The 19,940-nt window shown below is 47.7% G+C and overlaps 1 protein-coding gene and 1 long non-coding RNA gene across 2 annotated transcripts in view; both read right to left on the bottom strand.

Moving 5' to 3' along the window:
* The window catches only part of LOC135561316 (uncharacterized), a 14,745-nt gene extending 2,416 nt beyond the window's left edge, over positions 1-12,329 (bottom strand). The window contains exon 1 of the long non-coding RNA XR_010459365.1: positions 12,111-12,329. This is a non-coding gene — a long non-coding RNA (uncharacterized LOC135561316). The remainder of the gene's footprint in view (positions 1-12,110) is intronic.
* Positions 1-19,940, bottom strand: part of LOC135561317 (uncharacterized) — a 755,535-nt gene that overhangs the window by 35,350 nt on the left and 700,245 nt on the right. The gene's annotated exons all lie outside the window — the stretch shown is intronic.

Raw genomic sequence — 19,940 nt, 5'->3', positions numbered from 1 at the left:
CCTGTAGAGTCAGGGGAGGACGGCCTGTAGAGTCAGGGGAGGACGGCCTGTAGAGTCAGGGGAGGACGGCCTGTAGAGTCAGGGGAGGACGGCCTGTAGAGTCAGGAGAAGACGGCCTGTAGAGTCAGGAGAAGACGGCCTGTAGAGTCAGGAGAAGACGGCCTGTAGAGTCAGGGGAGGACGGCCTGTAGAGTCAGGGGAGGACGGCCTGTAGAGTCAGGGGAGGACGGCCTGTAGAGTCAGGAGAAGACGGCCTGTAGAGTCAGGGGAGGATGGCCTGTAGAGTCAGGAGAAGACGGCCTCTCCACCCCTCTCTCCTGTCTATACTAATCTCTCTCTATCCCCCCTCTCTTTCTACCACTCCTCTACCTCCTCTCCACCCCTCTCTCCTGTCTATACTAATCTCTTTATGTAATTACTGTTCGCTGCTATGGCCAAGCGACCTGGGCCTTCCTTCCCTCTCTCTCTGCATCTCTCTCTATCCCCCTCTCTCTCCATCTCTCTTTCTCGTCTCTCTCCTCCCTCTGTGTCTCTCTTTACCCCCTCACTCACGCCCCTCTCGTCCATCTCCCATCTTTCTCTCTCTCTATGAATCAGATTGGCTGACCAAAATCACACTCCTTCCTCTTATCCCCATCAAACAACTCCTTATCTACACCCAGACAGATAAACTCAGACACCACCACTCCTCCCTCCTTCCCAGAAAACACAGACACCACTCCCTCCCTCCTTCCCAGAAACACACAGACAGAGACACCACTCCTCCCTCCTTCCCAGAAACACACAGACAGAGACACCACTCCCTCCCTCCTTCCCAGAAACACACAGACAGAGACACCACTCCTCCCTCCTTCCCAGAAACACACAGACAGAGACACCACTCCCTCCCTCCTTCCCAGAAACACACAGACAGAGACACCACTCCCTCCTTGGAGGGAGGTAGGTAGGTAGGTAGGGAGGGACAGAGGGAGGGAGGGAGGTAGGGAGGGAGGTAGGGAGGGAGGGAAGTAGGGAGGGAGGGATGGAGGTGAGAGAGAGAGAGAAAGACAGGGAGAGAGAGAGAGAGAAAGACAGGGAGCAGGAACGGATAAGAGGGAGAATGAGACAAAGAAAGGGAGAGCAGAGTCTCTCTGTGGTGTAAAGAGACAGAGAGAGAGAGAGAGAGACAGAGAGAGAGAGAGAGAGTTGGTGTATGAACACACAACAGATTATTAGATGGAAGGAGTGAAGGACTGAGTGTGTCTGTGTCTGCTAGGGTGGATGTAGCTGCTAATTTCATACTTAAAACCACACCAGTGTTTTCTTTAGTAATGATTCTTGTAGCTCTCCTTCCCCTCGGCTGTGCCTTAATCAAATAATGTATGTGAACATCTAATTATGATTTTTAAGCATAAAGAGCATAACGATCCCAATAAAACACCTCTTCATCTTCACATCAAAGCAGCATAATTAATGTTCGCTGGTACCTTCTCGGGGCAATGTAGCTAGCTAAGCTACGACACAAACCTAATTACGGGTTTTCGTGATGGAATTACCGTTGTGGAATTCAGTCATTGGATAGTTGGAATGAACACAACAACATCAACAACAACAACAACAAACAACATCAACATCAACAAAAAGGGAGAAGTCTTTAATGTGTGACTTTCCAGATGAAGAACTGTGGGACTCTACTCAAGAGTAAACAGTCTTTGTCAACAACATCAACAACAAGGGAATGGACCAGGAGGGTCTGTGACCAACTGCTGATGTAACAAAAGCTTTATCAAATACATTTGAACACAATGACTCTAATATCCAACACACAGTGACTCTAATATCCAACACACAGTGACTCTAATATCCAACACACAGTGACCCTAATATCCAACACACAGTGACTCTAATATCCAACACACAGTGACCCTAATATCCAACACACAGTGACTCTAATATCCAACACACAGTGACCCTAATATCCAACACACAGTGACTCTAATATCCAACACACAGTGACCCTAATATCCACCACACAGTGACTCTAATATCCAACACACAGTGACTCTAATATCCAACACACAGTGACTCTAATATCCAACACACAGTGACTCTAATATCCAACACACAGTGACTCTAATATCCAACACACAGTGACCCTAATATCCAACACACAGTGACCCTAATATCCAACACACAGTGACCCTAATATCCAACACACAGTGACCCTAATATCCAACACACAGTGACCCTAATATCCAACACACAGTGACCCTAATATCCAACACACAGTGACCCTAATATCCAACACACAGTGACTCTAATATCCAACACACAGTGACCCTAATATCCAACACACAGTGACCCTAATATCCACCACACAGTGACCCTAATATCCACCACACAGTGACACTAATATCCAACACACAGTGACCCTAATATCCAACACACAGTGACTCTAATATCCAACACAAAATGCCCTCTCCTGGCAGAGAGCCACTCCTCCACAATGCCCTCTCCTGGCAGAGAGCCACTCCTCCACAATGCCCTCTCCTGGCAGAGAGCCACTCCTCCACAATGCCCTCTCCTGGCAGAGAGCCACAATGCCCTCCTGGTAGAGAGCCACTCCTCCCAATGCCCTCTCCTGGCAGAGAGCCACTCCTCCACAATGCCCTCTCCTGGTAGAGAGCCACTCCTCCACAATGCCCTCTCCTGGCAGAGAGCCACTCCTCCACAATGCCCTCTCCTGGCAGAGAGCCACTCCTCCACAATGCCCTCTCCTGGCAGAGAGCCACTCCTCCACAATGCCCTCTCCTGGTAGAGAGCCACTCCTCCACAATGCCCTCTCCTGGTAGAGAGCCACTCCTCCACAATGCCCTCTCCTGGTAGAGAGCCACTCCTCCACAATGCCCTCTCCTGGCAGAGAGCCACTCCTCCACAATGCCCTCTCCTGGCAGAGAGCCACTCCTCCACAATGCCCTCTCCTGGTAGAGAGCCACTCCTCCACAATGCCCTCTCCTGGTAGAGAGCCACTCCTCCACAATGCCCTCTCCTGGCAGAGAGCCACTCCTCCACAATGCCCTCTCCTGGTAGAGAGCCACTCCTCCACAATGCCCTCTCCTGGTAGAGAGCCACTCCGTTCTGCCTCCACAATGCCCTCAGGATGCTACACACGCGTCCCTTTCAGGGATGTTGGAAACAGGAGACTGTGAAGAACAAACGAATCCATAACAACAGCTAGAGGAGAGCTGGCTGCTATAACCTACATCTGAAGAGGGGGGCAGTAGTGTTAAAATAACATTTAAATATAGAGGAGAGCTGGCTGCTATAACCTACATCTGAAGAGGGGGGCAGTAGTGTTAAAATAACATTTAAATATAGAGGAGAGCTGGCTGCTATAACCTACATCTGAAGAGGGGGGCAGTAGTGTTCAAATAACATTTAAATATAGAGGAGAGCTGGCTGCTATAACCTACATCTGAAGAGGGGGGCAGTAGTGTTCAAATAACATTTAAATATAGAGGAGAGCTGGCTGCTATAACCTACATCTGAAGAGGGGGGCAGTAGTGTTCAAATAACATTTAAATATAGAGGAGAGCTGGCTGCTATAACCTACATCTGAAGAGGGGGGCAGTAGTGTTAAAATAACATTTAAATATAGAGGAGAGCTGGCTGCTATAACCTACATCTGAAGAGGGGGGCAGTAGTGTTAAAATAACATTTAAATATAGAGGAGAGCTGGCTGCTATAACCTACATCTGAAGAGGGGGGCAGTAGTGTTCAAATAACATTTAAATATAGAGGAGAGCTGGCTGCTATAACCTACATCTGAAGAGGGGGGCAGTAGTGTTAAAATAACATTTAAATATAGAGGAGAGCTGGCTGCTATAACCTACATCTGAAGAGGGGGGCAGTAGTGTTAAAATAACATTTAAATATAGAGGAGAGCTGGCTGCTATAACCTACATCTGAAGAGGGGGGCAGTAGTGTTAAAATAACATTTAAATATAGAGGAGAGCTGGCTGCTATAACCTACATCTGAAGAGGGGGGCAGTAGTGTTAAAATAACATTTAAATATAGAGGAGAGCTGGCTGCTATAACCTACATCTGAAGAGGGGGGCAGTAGTGTTCAAATAACATTTAAATATAGAGGAGAGCTGGCTGCTATAACCTACATCTGAAGAGGGGGGCAGTAGTGTTCAAATAACATTTAAATATAGAGGAGAGCTGGCTGCTATAACCTACATCTGAAGAGCTGGCTGGGGGCAGTAGTGTTAAAATAACATTTAAATATAGAGGAGAGCTGGCTGCTATAACCTACATCTGAAGAGGGGGGCAGTAGTGTTAAAATAACATTTAAATATAGAGGAGAGCTGGCTGCTATAACCTACATCTGAAGAGGGGGGCAGTAGTGTTAAAATAACATTTAAATATAGAGGAGAGCTGGCTGCTATAACCTACATCTGAAGAGGGGGGCAGTAGTGTTCAAATAACATTTAAATATAGAGGAGAGCTGGCTGCTATAACCTACATCTGAAGAGGGGGGCAGTAGTGTTAAAATAACATTTAAATATAGAGGAGAGCTGGCTGCTATAACCTACATCTGAAGAGGGGGGCAGTAGTGTTAAAATAACATTTAAATATAGAGGAGAGCTGGCATTTAAATATAGAGGAGAGCTGGCATTTAAATATGCTATAACCTACATCTGAAGAGGGGGGCAGTAGTGTTAAAATAACATTTAAATATAGAGGAGAGCTGGCTGCTATAACCTACATCTGAAGAGGGGGGCAGTAGTGTTAAAATAACATTTAAATATAGAGGAGAGCTGGCTGCTATAACCTACATCTGAGGAGGGGGGCAGTAGTGTTAAAATAACATTTAAATATAGAGGAGAGCTGGCTGCTATAACCTACATCTGAAGAGGGGGGCAGTAGTGTTAAAATAACATTTAAATATAGAGGAGAGCTGGCTGCTATAACCTACATCTGAAGAGGGGGGCAGTAGTGTTAAAATAACATTTAAATATAGAGGAGAGCTGGCTGCTATAACCTACATCTGAAGAGGGGGGCAGTAGTGTTAAAATAACATTTAAATATAGAGGAGAGCTGGCTGCTATAACCTACATCTGAAGAGGGGGGCAGTAGTGTTAAAATAACATTTAAATATAGAGGAGAGCTGGCTGCTATAACCTACATCTGAAGGGGGCAGTAGTGTTAAAATAACATTTAAATATAGAGGAGAGCTGGCTGCTATAACCTACATCTGAAGAGGGGGGCAGTAGTGTTAAAATAACATTTAAATATAGAGGAGAGCTGGCTGCTATAACCTACATCTGAAGAGGGGGGCAGTAGTGTTAAAATAACATTTAAATATAGAGGAGAGCTGGCTGCTATAACCTACATCTGAAGAGGGGGGCAGTAGTGTTAAAATAACATTTAAATATAGAGGAGAGCTGGCTGCTATAACCTACATCTGAAGAGGGGGGCAGTAGTGTTCAAATAACATTTAAATATAGAGGAGAGCTGGCTGCTATAACCTACATCTGAAGAGGGGGGCAGTAGTGTTCAAATAACATTTAAATATAGAGGAGAGCTGGCTGCTATAACCTACATCTGAAGAGGGGGGCAGTAGTGTTAAAATAACATTTAAATATAGAGGAGAGCTGGCTGCTATAACCTACATCTGAAGAGGGGGGCAGTAGTGTTAAAATAACATTTAAATATAGAGGAGAGCTGGCTGCTATAACCTACATCTGAAGTGGGGGGCAGTAGTGTTAAAATAACATTTAAATATAGAGGAGAGCTGGCTGCTATAACCTACATCTGAAGAGGGGGGCAGTAGTGTTAAAATAACATTTAAATATAGAGGAGAGCTGGCTGCTATAACCTACATCTGAAGAGGGGGGCAGTAGTGTTAAAATAACATTTAAATATAGAGGAGAGCTGGCTGCTATAACCTACATCTGAAGAGGGGGGCAGTAGTGTTCAAATAACATTTAAATATAGAGGAGAGCTGGCTGCTATAACCTACATCTGAAGAGGGGGGCAGTAGTGTTAAAATAACATTTAAATATAGAGGAGAGCTACATCTGCTAGTGTTCAAATAACCTACATCTGAAGAGGGGGCAGTAGTGTTAAAATAACATTTAAATATAGAGGAGAGCTGGCTGCTATAACCTACATCTGAAGAGGGGGGCAGTAGTGTTAAAATAACATTTAAATATAGAGGAGAGCTGGCTGCTATAACCTACATCTGAAGAGGGGGGCAGTAGTGTTCAAATAACATTTAAATATAGAGGAGAGCTGGCTGCTATAACCTACATCTGAAGAGGGGGGCAGTAGTGTTCAAATAACATTTAAATATAGAGGGCAGAGTGAGCTGGCTGCTATAACCTACATCTGAAGAGGGGGCAGTAGTGTTAAAATAACATTTAAATATAGAGTGTTAAAATAACATTTAAATAGAGGAGAGCTGGCTGCTATAACCTACATCTGAAGAGGGGGGCAGTAGTGTTCAAATAACATTTAAATATAGAGGAGAGCTGGCTGCTATAACCTACATCTGAAGAGGGGGGCAGTAGTGTTCAAATAACATTTAAATATAGAGGAGAGCTGGCTGCTATAACCTACATCTGAAGAGGGGGGCAGTAGTGTTCAAATAACATTTAAATATAGAGGAGAGCTGGCTGCTATAACCTACATCTGAAGAGGGGGGCAGTAGTGTTCAAATAACATTTAAATATAGAGGAGAGCTGGCTGCTATAACCTACATCTGAAGAGGGGGCAGTAGTGTGTTCAAATAACATTTAAATATAGAGGAGAGCTGGCTGCTATAACCTACATCTGAAGAGGGGGGCAGTAGTGTTCAAATAACATTTAAATATAGAGGAGAGCTGGCTGCTATAACCTACATCTGAAGAGGGGGGCAGTAGTGTTCAAATAACATTTAAATATAGAGGAGAGCTGGCTGCTATAACCTACATCTGAAGAGGGGGGCAGTAGTGTTCAAATAACATTTAAATATAGAGGAGAGCTGGCTGCTATAACCTACATCTGAAGAGGGGGGCAGTAGTGTTAAAATAACATTTAAATATAGAGGAGAGCTGGCTGCTATCTAACCTAACATCTGAAGAGGGGGCAGTAGTGTTCAAATAACATTTAAATATAGAGGAGAGCTGGCTGCTATAACCTACATCTGAAGAGGGGGGCAGTAGTGTTCAAATAACATTTAAATATAGAGGAGAGCTGGCTGCTATAACCTACATCTGAAGAGGGGGGCAGTAGTGTTCAAATAACATTTAAATATAGAGGAGAGCTGGCTGCTATAACCTACATCTGAAGAGGGGGGCAGTAGTGTTCAAATAACATTTAAATATAGAGGAGAGCTGGCTGCTATAACCTACATCTGAAGAGGGGGGCAGTAGTGTTCAAATAACATTTAAATATAGAGGAGAGCTGGCTGCTATAACCTACATCTGAAGAGGGGGGCAGTAGTGTTCAAATAACATTTAAATATAGAGGAGAGCTGGCTGCTATAACCTACATCTGAAGAGGGGGGCAGTAGTGTTAAAATAACATTTAAATATAATAAAATAAATAACATTTCATTTGATGCAGTTATTACGTCAGGAAGCCTTAAAAAAACAGAAACGTATTGTCTTCACTGTAATCAGAGTTAATATCAATACGATGCCAGTCCCTCTCTCTCTCTCTCTCTCTCTCTCTCTGTCTCTCTTTTTCCCTCTCTCTCCCTCTCTCTCTCTCTGTCTCTCTCTGTCCCTCTCTCTCTGTCTCTCTTTTTCTCTCTCTCTCTGTCCCCCCTCTCTCTCTGTCCCCCTCTCTCTCTCTCTCTGTCCCCCCTCTCTCTCTCTCTCTCTCTCTGTCTCTCATTTTTTTTTCTCTCTCTCTCTCTCTGTCCCCCTCTCTCTCTCTGTCCCTCTCTCTCTGTCTCTCTTTTTTCTCTCTCTCTCTCTCTCTGTCCCCCCTCTCTCTCTCTGTCTCCCCCCCTCTCTCTCTCTGTCCCCCCCCTCTCTCTCTGTCTCTCTCTCTCTGTCTCTCTCTCCCTCTGTCCCCCTCTCTCTCTCTGTCTCTCTCTCCCTCTGTCCCCCCTCTCTCTCTCTGTCTCCCCCTCTCTCTCTGTCTCTCTCTGTCTCTCTCTCTCTGTCTCTCTCTCCCTCTGTCCCCCCTCTCTCTCTGTCTCTCTGTCTCTCTCTCTCTCTCCCCCTCTCTCTCTCTGTCCCCCTCTCTGTCTCCCCCTCTCTCTCTCCCTGTCTCCCCCTCTCTCTCTCCCTGTCTCCCCCTCTCTCTCTCTCTCTCGTTATATAAATTATATATATATTCATATGTTGAAAATTCCAAACTGTTTGCATAATCAACAGCACAGACACACAGACCAGCTAGGTGTTTTAATGTATGTAGTTCTGTCCGTAATACTCTGTTCTTGTTCATTTATACTCTGTCTAATGTTTCATGTGAACCCCAGGAAGAGTAACTGCTGCAATCGCCACAGCTAATAAGGATCCTAATGAAAATAAATACAAAATTAGCCTCTACAATCACCGCAGTTCTACAGCCCTCACCGGATAACGACAACACATTCCTCATTGTGTTGTCGTAGCCCAGGGTAGATTTACGTTATTGCAGATCGCAGCCTGGAGGATCTGCGATTTTCCTGTGAGCTGCTTTGTTTTTGCTGATGTTGAAGGTAAGGGGGTTGTTGTCCTGGCAACCACACTGCTCCGGATCACTGACCTCCTCCCTATAGGCCGTCTCACGTGTCTTCAGCTAACTTAATGATGGTGTTGGAGTCGTGCGTGGCCACGCAGTTGTCGGTGAACAGGGAGTACAAGAAGGGACTAAGCACGCACCCCTGAGGGCCCCCCCCCGTGTTGAGGGTCAGCGTGGTGGATGTGTTGTTACCTACAACTTACCACCTGGGGGGCGTTAGCAAGTCCAGGATCCAGTTGCAGAGGGAGGTGTTCACTCCCAAGGGTTCTGAGTTTAGAGCTTGGACGGCGCTATGGTGTTGAACGCCGAGCTGTAGTCAATGAACACCATTCTAACGTAGGTGTTCCTCTTGTCTAAGTGGGTGAGGGCAGTGTGGAGTGCAAAAGAGATTATGTCGACTATGGATCTGTTGGGGCTAATTGGAGTGGGTCTAGGTTGTCTGGGATGATGGAGTTGATGGGTGCCATAACCAGCCTTTCTAAACACTTTGTGAATACAGATGTAGGGTAGCCTAGTGGTTAGAGCGTTGGACTAGTAACCGGAAGGTTGCAAGTTCAAACCCCCCGAGCTGACAAGGTACAAATCTGTCATTTTGTGAATACAGATGTCAGTGCTAGAGAACGGTAGTCAACACAGAGAACGGTAGTCAACACAGAGAACGGTAGTCAACACAGAGAACGGTAGTCACACAGAGAACGGTAGTCAACACAGAGAACGGTAGTCCACACAGAGAACGGTAGTCCACACAGAGAACGGTAGTCCACACAGAGAACGGTAGTCCACACAGAGAACGGTAGTCACACAGAGAACGGTAGTCCACACAGAGAACGGTAGTCCACACAGAGAACAGTAGTCAACACAGAGAACGGTAGTCAACACAGAGAACGGTAGTCAACACAGATGTCAGTGCTAGAGAACGGTAGTCAACATAGAGAACGGTAGTCAACACAGAGAACGGTAGTCAACACAGAGAACGGTAGTCATTGCGGCATGAAGCCGTAGAGTTCTTGGAAACAGGAATGATGGTGGTTATCTTTAAGACATGGGGGGAAAACGACAGGTTTTGAAAATTACAGTGAATATGCCTTCCAGGTGATCTACGCGTCCTGGAACATTAATATTATTAATAATTCATGTTAATATAATATTCCCGCGGCCTTGCCAGTATTGACCTGATTAAAGACCTTACTCGCGTCGGCGTCGGAGAGCGAGATCACCCATCATCCTCTGGGTCGGTGGGGGCCATCGTGGATGGTACGGCGTTTTGTTTTTAAAGCAATAAAAATGCATTGTGTTCGTTTGGAAGAGAGGCCTCATTGGGCAGATCACGGCTGGGTCTTCCAATCCGTGGCCTCGGAGCCTGTGTATTCTACATGATTCCTATATTGTCCTTTTGGCATGTTTATTGACACTGTGGAGGTCACAGTGGGGCTACTTGTTCCTAACCTCAGCTGTAGCCTCGGGATTGTCTGTGATAGCCCTGTCTGTGATAGCCCTGTGTGTGCGATAGCCCTGTGTGTGCGATAGCCCTGTGTGTGCGATAGCCCTGTGTGTGCGATAGCCCTGTCTGTGACAGCCCTGTGTGTGATAGCCCTGTGTGTGATAGCCCTGTGTGTGATAGCCCTGTGTGTGATAGCCCTGTCTGTGATAGCCCTGTGTGTGACAGCCCTGTGTGTGACAGCCCTGTGTGTGACAGCCCTGTGTGCGATAGCCCTGTCCTTTAGCTTAGTGCCAACCTCAGTGTTAATCCAGGGCTTTTGATTGGGGAAAAAGCGAACCTTCACTGTGAGAGGCGGTTAGAGGCGGTTAGCGGAGGTTAGAGGCGGTTAGAGGCGGTTAGCGGCGGTTACAGGCGGTTAGCGGCGGTTACAGGCGGTTAGCGGCGGTTATTCACGCGCATCAGCCTGGTCAAAACACCGATTCACGTTCATCAGCCTGGTCAAAACACCGATTCACGCTCATCAGCCTGGTCAAAACACAGATTCACGCTCATCAGCCTGGTCAAAACACAGATTCACGAGCATCCGCCTGGTCATAACACAGATTCACGAGCATCCGCCTGGTCATAACACAGATTCACTCGCATCAGCCTGGTCAAAACACCGATTCACTTGAGATGCATGTTGGAATGGTGTTTGTGTGCAGGGAGTGCTTATATAGGCCTAATATCCAGGCCGTCTCAAGGGCTTTTCACACTGCTGAGCCGTACTGGGCTATACTTGTAAGTCGCTCTGGATAAGAGCGTCTGCTAAATGACTTAAATGTAAATGTAAATGTATACTGGGCTGGCCTGGGCTGGGCTGGCCTGGCCTGGGCTGTGCTGTACTGGGCTGGGCTGGCCTGTACTGGCCTGTACTGGGCTGGACTGGGCTGAAATGGGCTGGGCTGTACTGGGCTGGACTGGGCTGGGCTGTACTGGGCTGTACTGGGCTGTACTGGGCTGTACTGGGCTGGGCTGGAATGGGCTGTACTGGGCTGGGCTGGCCTGGGCTGGGCTGGGCTGTACTGGGCTGTACTGTACTGAGCTGTACTGGGCTAGGCTGTACTGGGCTGTACTGGGCTGTACTGGGCTGTACTGTACTGAGCTGTACTGGGCTAGGCTGTACTGGGCTGTACTGGGCTAGGCTGTACTGAGCTGTACTGGGCTAGGCTGTACTGGGCTGTACTGGGCTGGGCTGGGCTGTACTGGGCTGTACTGTACTGAGCTGTACTGGGCTAGGCTGTACTGGGCTGTACTGGGCTGGGCTGAGCTGTACTGGGCTGGGCTGTACTGAGCTGTACTGGGCTAGGCTGTACTGGGCTGTACTGGGCTGGGCTGAGCTGTACTGGGCTAGGCTGTACTGGGCTAGGCTGTACTGGGCTGTACTGGGCTGTACTGTGTAACGGTTTTGACTTGAGGTTATTATTTATAGGGGTGCCAGGTAGGTTGTTACCAGAGAAAACATTGGTTTCTCCTTTTGGTTTGGGTGGGAATGAGTCCCATCTGGTCCGTCAAGTCTACACCAATACAAAGGACTCATGTAAAAGTCAGGATGGAAATAAACTTTTCATAAACCCTTAAAACATTGGAAAGAACTTCCAAAACAACTATATTCTTTTGTGTGGGTTGTATTAACAACATCAAGGATTACGCACACATATAATATAACACAATGAGTTCTGGTTCCTCCAGAAATGTCCTGTACCTCGGGCCTAAAAAGAGTCCAGCCCGGTAAAGGAGTTCAGTGAACTCAAGTGACTTTTGTCACGCAATGTTTGTCAGTTCATTCCGTGTAGCGTAAACCCAGTATTAAACATACAATTATTTTACCACAGAACTTTAAAGCGTATCAACTCTTAATTAAGTCCTCAACTACAACTAACTACATAAATCACAGTATACATCACATCCAAACAAATGAAATACCGTATACAAAAAGGTGGTAGTCAGTCGGTCAGTCAGACAATCCAATCCGCCAATAGATCTCCAGCGGAGAAAGGCCACGAAGAACGGCGAGGTCTAGTCCAGGGACGCAAAGAGTGGATCCGATCCTGGGTAAACTCTCTTAGGCTACAAAACACACGTTTAACGGCAACAAAACAAACGGAATAGAGAAGCTTCGGAACTGCGGGTTGAACACATCCTCATGCACGTCTCCATCACAACCCCCCTTTCGCGCAGCTGATGCTGGCTATTTAATTGGGAAATAAAGGGAAAGCGCCCTATTGGAAGGAGCTGCACTGAGACGGTTCAGAAAAATTCAGGGCCGTCACAACTGGGCTAGGCTGTACTGGGCTGTACTGGGCTGGGCTGTACTGTACTGGGCTGGGCTGGGCTGTACTGGGCTGGGCTGTACAGGCTGTAATGGGCTGTGCTGTACTGGGCTGTGCTGCACTGTACTGGGCTGGGCTGTACAGGCTGTACTGGGCTGTGCTGTACAGGCTGTACTGGGCTGGGCTGTACTGGGCTGTGCTGTACTGGGCTGTACTGGGCTGGGCTGTACTGGGCTGGGCTGTACTGGGCTGTACTGGGCTAGGCTGTACTGGGCTGTACTGGGCTGGGCTGTACTGGGCTGTACTGAGCTGTACTGGGCTGGGCTGTACTGGGCTGTACTGTACTGGGCTGTACTGAGCTGTACTGGGCTGGGCTGTACTGGGCTGGGCTGTACTGGGCTGGGCTGTACTGGGCTAGGCTGTACTGGGCTGGGCTGTACTGGGCTAGGCTGTACTGGGCTGTACTGGGTTAGGCTGTACTGGGCTGGGCTGTACTGGGCTGTACTGGGCTGGGCTGTAATGGGCTGTACTGGGCTGTACTGGGCTGTAGTGTCCATAATGTTGAGGAGCCCTCACCCATTCTATCCAGTCCATAATGTTTCAGTATAAACCCTCACCCCTTCTATCCAGTCCATAAAGTTTCAGTATAAACCCTCACCCCTTCTATCCAGTCCATAAAGTTGAGGAGCCCTCAACCCTTCTATCCAGTCCATAATGTTTCAGTATAAACCCTCACCCCTTCTATCCAGTCCATAAAGTTGAGGAGCCCTCAACCCTTCTATCCAGTCCATAATGTTTCAGTATAAACCCTCACCCCTTCTATCCAGTCCATAAAGTTGAGGAGCCCTCAACCCTTCTATCCAGTCCATAATGTTTCAGTATAAACCCTCACCCCTTCTATCCAGTCCATAAAGTTGAGGAGCCCTCAACCCTTCTATCCAGTCCATGATGTTTCAGTATAAACCCTCACCCCTTCTATCCAGTCCATAACGTTGAGGAACCCTCACCCCTTCTATCCAGTCCATAACGTTGAGGAACCCTCACCCCTTCTATCCAGTCCATAACGTTGAGGAACCCTCACCCCTTCTATCCAGTCCATAAAGTTGAGGAGCCCTCACCCCTTCTATCCAGTCCATAACGTTGAGGAACCCTCACCCCTTCTATCCAGTCCATAACGTTGAGGAACCCTCACCCCTTCTATCCAGTCCATAAAGTTGAGGAGCCCTCAACCCTTCTATCCAGTCCATAATGTTTCAGTATAAACCCTCACCCCTTCTATCCAGTCCATAAAGTTGAGGAGCCCTCAACCCTTCTATCCAGTCCATAATGTTTCAGTATAAACCCTCACCCCTTCTATCCAGTCCATAAAGTTGAGGAGCCCTCAACCCTTCTATCCAGTCCATAATGTTTCAGTATAAACCCTCACCCCTTCTATCCAGTCCATAACATTGAGGAACCCTCACCCCTTCTATCCAGTCCATAACGTTGAGGAACCCTCACCCCTTCTATCCAGTCCATAACATTGAGGAACCCTCACCCCTTCTATCCAGTCCATAACATTGAGGAACCCAAACCCCTTCTATCCAGTCCATAACATTGAGGAACCCTCACCCCTTCTATCCAGTCCATAACATTGAGGAACCCTCACCCCTTCTATCCAGTCCATAACGTTGAGGAACCCTCACCCCTTCTATCCAGTCCATAACGTTGAGGAACCCTCACCCCTTCTATCCAGTCCATAACATTGAGGAACCCTCACCCCTTCTATCCAGTCCATAACATTGAGGAACCCTCACCCCTTCTATCCAGTCCATAACGTTGAGGAACCCTCACCCCTTCTATCCAGTCCATAACGTTGAGGAACCCTCACCCCTTCTATCCAGTCCATAACGTTGAGGAACCCTCACCCCTTCTATCCAGTCCATAACGTTAAGGAACCCTCACCCCTTCTATCCAGTCCATAACGTTGAGGAACCCTCACCCCTTCTATCCAGTCCATAACATTGAGGAACCCTCACCCCTTCTATCCAGTCCATAACATTGAGGAATCCTCACCCCTTCTATCCAGTCCATAACATTGAGGAACCCTCACCCCTTCTATCCAGTCCATAACATTGAGGAACCCTCACCCCTTCTATCCAGTCCATAACATTGAGGAACCCTCACCCCTTCTATCCAGTCCATAACATTGAGGAACCCTCACCCCTTCTATCCAGTCCATAACATTGAGGAACCCTCACCCCTTCTATCCAGTCCATAACATTGAGGAACCCTCACCCCTTCTATCCAGTCCATAACGTTGAGGAACCCTCACCCCTTCTATCCAGTCCATAACGTTGAGGAACCCTCACCCCTTCTATCCAGTCCATAACATTGAGGAACCCTCACCCCTTCTATCCAGTCCATAATGTTTCAGTATAAACCCTCACCCCTTCTATCCAGTCCATAACGTTGAGGAACCCTCACCCTTCTATCCAGTCCATAACGTTGAGGAACCCTCACCCCTTCTATCCAGTCCATAACGTTGAGGAACCCTCACCCCTTCTATCCAGTCCATAACATTGAGGAACCCTCACCCCTTCTATCCAGTCCATAACGTTGAGGAACCCTCACCCCTTCTATCCAGTCCATAACATTGAGGAACCCTCACCCCTTCTATCCAGTCCATAACATTGAGGAACCCTCACCCCTTCTATCCAGTCCATAATGTTTCAGTATAAACCCTCACCCCTTCTATCCAGTCCATAACGTTGAGGAACCCTCACCCCTTCTATCCAGTCCATAACATTGAGGAACCCTCACCCCTTCTATCCAGTCCATAACGTTGAGGAACCCTCACCCCTTCTATCCAGTCCATAACGTTGAGGAACCCTCACCCCTTCTATCCAGTCCATAACATTGAGGAACCCTCACCCCTTCTATCCAGTCCATAATGTTTCAGTATAAACCCTCACCCCTTCTATCCAGTCCATAACATTGAGGAACCCTCACCCCTTCTATCCAGTCCATAACGTTGAGGAACCCTCACCCCTTCTATCCAGTCCATAACGTTGAGGAACCCTCACCCCTTCTATCCAGTCCATAACGTTGAGGAACCCTCACCCCTTCTATCCAGTCCATAACGTTGAGGAACCCTCACCCCTTCTATCCAGTCCATAACGTTGAGGAACCCTCACCCCTTCTATCCAGTCCATAACGTTGAGGAACCCTCACCCCTTCTATCCAGTCCATAACATTGAGGAACCCTCACCCCTTCTATCCAGTCCATAACATTGAGGAATCCTCACCCCTTCTATCCAGTCCATAACATTGAGGAACCCTCACCCTTCTATCCAGTCCATAACATTGAGGAACCCTCACCCCTTCTATCCAGTCCATAACATTGAGGAACCCTCACCCCTTCTATCCAGTCCATAACATTGAGGAACCCTCACCCCTTCTATCCAGTCCATAACATTGAGGAACCCTCACCCCTTCTATCCAGTCCATAACATTGAGGAACCCTCACCCCTTCTATCCAGTCCATAACATTGAGGAACCCTCACCCCTTCTATCCAGTCCATAACCTTGAGGAACCCTCACCCCTTCTATCCAGTCCATAACGTTGAGGAACCCTCATCCCTTCTATCCAGTCCATAACATTGAGGAACCCTCACCCCTTCTATCCAGTCCATAACATTGAGGAACCCTCACCCCTTCTATCCAGTCCATAACGTTGAGGAACCCTCACCCCTTCTATCCGGTCCATAACATTGAGGAACCCTCACCCCTTCTATCCAGTCCATAACATTGAGGAACCCTCACCCCTTCTATCCAGTCCATAACGTTGAGGAACCCTCACCCCTTCTATCCAGTCCATAACGTTGAGGAACCCTCACCCTTCTATCCAGTCCATAACATTGAGGAACCCTCACCCCTTCTATCCAGTCCATAACATTGAGGAACCCTCACCCCTTCTATCCAGTCCATAATGTTTCAGTATAAACCCTCACCCCTTCTATCCAGTCCATAACGTTGAGGAACCCTCACCCCTTCTATCCAGTCCATAACGTTGAGGAACCCTCACCCCTTCTATCCAGTCCATAACATTGAGGAACCCTCACCCCTTCTATCCAGTCCATAACGTTGAGGAACCCTCACCCCTTCTATCCAGTCCATAACATTGAGGAACCCTCACCCCTTCTATCCAGTCCATAACATTGAGGAACCCTCACCCCTTCTATCCAGTCCATAATGTTTCAGTATAAACCCTCACCCCTTCTATCCAGTCCATAACATTGAGGAACCCTCACCCCTTCTATCCAGTCCATAACATTGAGGAACCCTCACCCCTTCTATCCAGTCCATAACGTTGAGGAACCCTCACCCCTTCTATCCAGTCCATAACGTTGAGGAACCCTCACCCCTTCTATCCAGTCCATAACATTGAGGAACCCTCACCCCTTCTATCCAGTCCATAACATTGAGGAACCCTCACCCCTTCTATCCAGTCCATAATGTTTCAGTATAAACCCTCACCCCTTCTATCCAGTCCATAACGTTGAGGAACCCTCACCCCTTCTATCCAGTCCATAACGTTGAGGAACCCTCACCCCTTCTATCCAGTCCATAACATTGAGGAACCCTCACCCCTTCTATCCAGTCCATAACATTGAGGAACCCTCACCCCTTCTATCCAGTCCATAATGTTTCAGTATAAACCCTCACCCCTTCTATCCAGTCCATAACATTGAGGAACCCTCACCCCTTCTATCCAGTCCATAACATTGAGGAACCCTCACCCTTTCTATCCAGTCCATAACATTGAGGAACCCTCACCCCTTCTATCCAGTCCATAACATTGAGGAACCCTCACCCCTTCTATCCAGTCCATAACGTTGAGGAACCCTCACCCCTTCTATCCAGTCCATAACGTTGAGGAACCCTCACCCCTTCTATCCAGTCCATAACATTGAGGAACCCTCACCCCTTCTATCCAGTCCATAACATTGAGGAACCCTCACCCCTTCTATCCAGTCCATAACGTTGAGGAACCCTCACCCCTTCTATCCAGTCCATAACATTGAGGAACCCTCACCCCTTCTATCCAGTCCATAACGTTGAGGAACCCTCACCCCTTCTATCCAGTCCATAACGTTGAGGAACCCTCACCCCTTCTATCCAGTCCATAACATTGAGGAACCCTCACCCCTTCTATCCAGTCCATAACATTGAGGAACCCTCACCCCTTCTATCCAGTCCATAATGTTTCAGTATAAACCCTCACCCCTTCTATCCAGTCCATAACGTTGAGGAACCCTCACCCCTTCTATCCAGTCCATAACGTTGAGGAACCCTCACCCCTTCTATCCAGTCCATAACATTGAGGAACCCTCACCCCTTCTATCCAGTCCATAACGTTGAGGAACCCTCACCCCTTCTATCCAGTCCATAACATTGAGGAACCCTCACCCCTTCTATCCAGTCCATAATGTTTCAGTATAAACCCTCACCCCTTCTATCCAGTCCATAACGTTGAGGAACCCTCACCCCTTCTATCCAGTCCATAACATTGAGGAACCCTCACCCCTTCTATCCAGTCCATAACGTTGAGGAACCCTCACCCCTTCTATCCAGTCCATAATGTTTCAGTATAAACCCTCACCCCTTCTATCCAGTCCATAACGTTGAGGAACCCTCACCCCTTCTATCCAGTCCATAACATTGAGGAACCCTCACCCCTTCTATCCAGTCCATAACATTGAGGAACCCTCACCCCTTCTATCCAGTCCATAACATTGAGGAACCCTCACCCCTTCTATCCAGTCCATAACATTGAGGAACCCTCACCCCTTCTATCCAGTCCATAACATTGAGGAACCCTCACCCCTTCTATCCAGTCCATAACATTGAGGAACCCTCACCCCTTCTATCCAGTCCATAACGTTGAGGAACCCTCACCCCTTCTATCCAGTCCATAACGTTGAGGAACCCTCACCCCTTCTATCCAGTCCATAACATTGAGGAACCCTCACCCCTTCTATCCAGTCCATAACATTGAGGAACCCTCACCCCTTCTATCCAGTCCATAACGTTGAGGAACCCTCACCCCTTCTATCCAGTCCATAACGTTGAGGAACCCTCACCCCTTCTATCCAGTCCATAACATTGAGGAACCCTCACCCCTTCTATCCAGTCCATAACATTGAGGAACCCTCACCCCTTCTATCCAGTCCATAACGTTGAGGAACCCTCACCCCTTCTATCCAGTCCATAACATTGAGGAACCCTCACCCCTTCTATCCAGTCCATAACATTGAGGAACCCTCACCCCTTCTATCCAGTCCATAACGTTGAGGAACCCTCACCCCTTCTATCCAGTCCATAACGTTGAGGAACCCTCACCCCTTCTATCCAGTCCATAACATTGAGGAACCCTCACCCCTTCTATCCAGTCCATAACATTGAGGAACCCTCACCCCTTCTATCCAGTCCATAATGTTTCAGTATAAACCCTCACCCCTTCTATCCAGTCCATAACGTTGAGGAACCCTCACCCCTTCTATCCAGTCCATAACGTTGAGGAACCCTCACCCCTTCTATCCAGTCCATAACGTTGAGGAACCCTCACCCCTTCTATCCAGTCCATAACGTTGAGGAACCCTCACCCCTTGTATCCAGTCCATAACGTTGAGGAACCCTCACCCCTTCTATCCAGTCCATAACATTGAGGAACCCTCACCCCTTCTATCCAGTCCATAACATTGAGGAACCCTCACCCCTTCTATCCAGTCCATAATGTTTCAGTATAAACCCTCACCCCTTCTATCCAGTCCATAACGTTGAGGAACCCTCACCCCTTCTATCCAGTCCATAACATTGAGGAACCCTCACCCCTTCTATCCAGTCCATAACGTTGAGGAACCCTCACCCCTTCTATCCAGTCCATAACGTTGAGGAACCCTCACCCCTTCTATCCAGTCCATAACATTGAGGAACCCTCACCCCTTCTATCCAGTCCATAACATTGAGGAACCCTCACCCCTTCTATCCAGTCCATAACGTTGAGGAACCCTCACCCCTTCTATCCAGTCCATAACGTTGAGGAACCCTCACCCCTTCTATCCAGTCCATAACATTGAGGAACCCTCACCCCTTCTATCCAGTCCATAACATTGAGGAACCCTCACCCCTTCTATCCAGTCCATAATGTTTCAGTATAAACCCTCACCCCTTCTATCCAGTCCATAACGTTGAGGAACCCTCACCCCTTCTATCCAGTCCATAACGTTGAGGAACCCTCACCCCTTCTATCCAGTCCATAACATTGAGGAACCCTCACCCCTTCTATCCAGTCCATAACGTTGAGGAACCCTCACCCCTTCTATCCAGTCCATAACATTGAGGAACCCTCACCCCTTCTATCCAGTCCATAACATTGAGGAACCCTCACCCCTTCTATCCAGTCCATAACGTTGAGGAACCCTCACCCCTTCTATCCAGT

The sequence above is a fragment of the Oncorhynchus nerka genome, linkage group LG17 (genome assembly GCF_034236695.1).
Source record: "Oncorhynchus nerka isolate Pitt River linkage group LG17, Oner_Uvic_2.0, whole genome shotgun sequence".
Classification (NCBI taxonomy): Eukaryota; Metazoa; Chordata; class Actinopteri; order Salmoniformes; family Salmonidae; genus Oncorhynchus; species Oncorhynchus nerka.
Note: the sequence above shows the minus strand (reverse complement) of the source record. Positions and strands in the feature narration are given on the sequence as shown.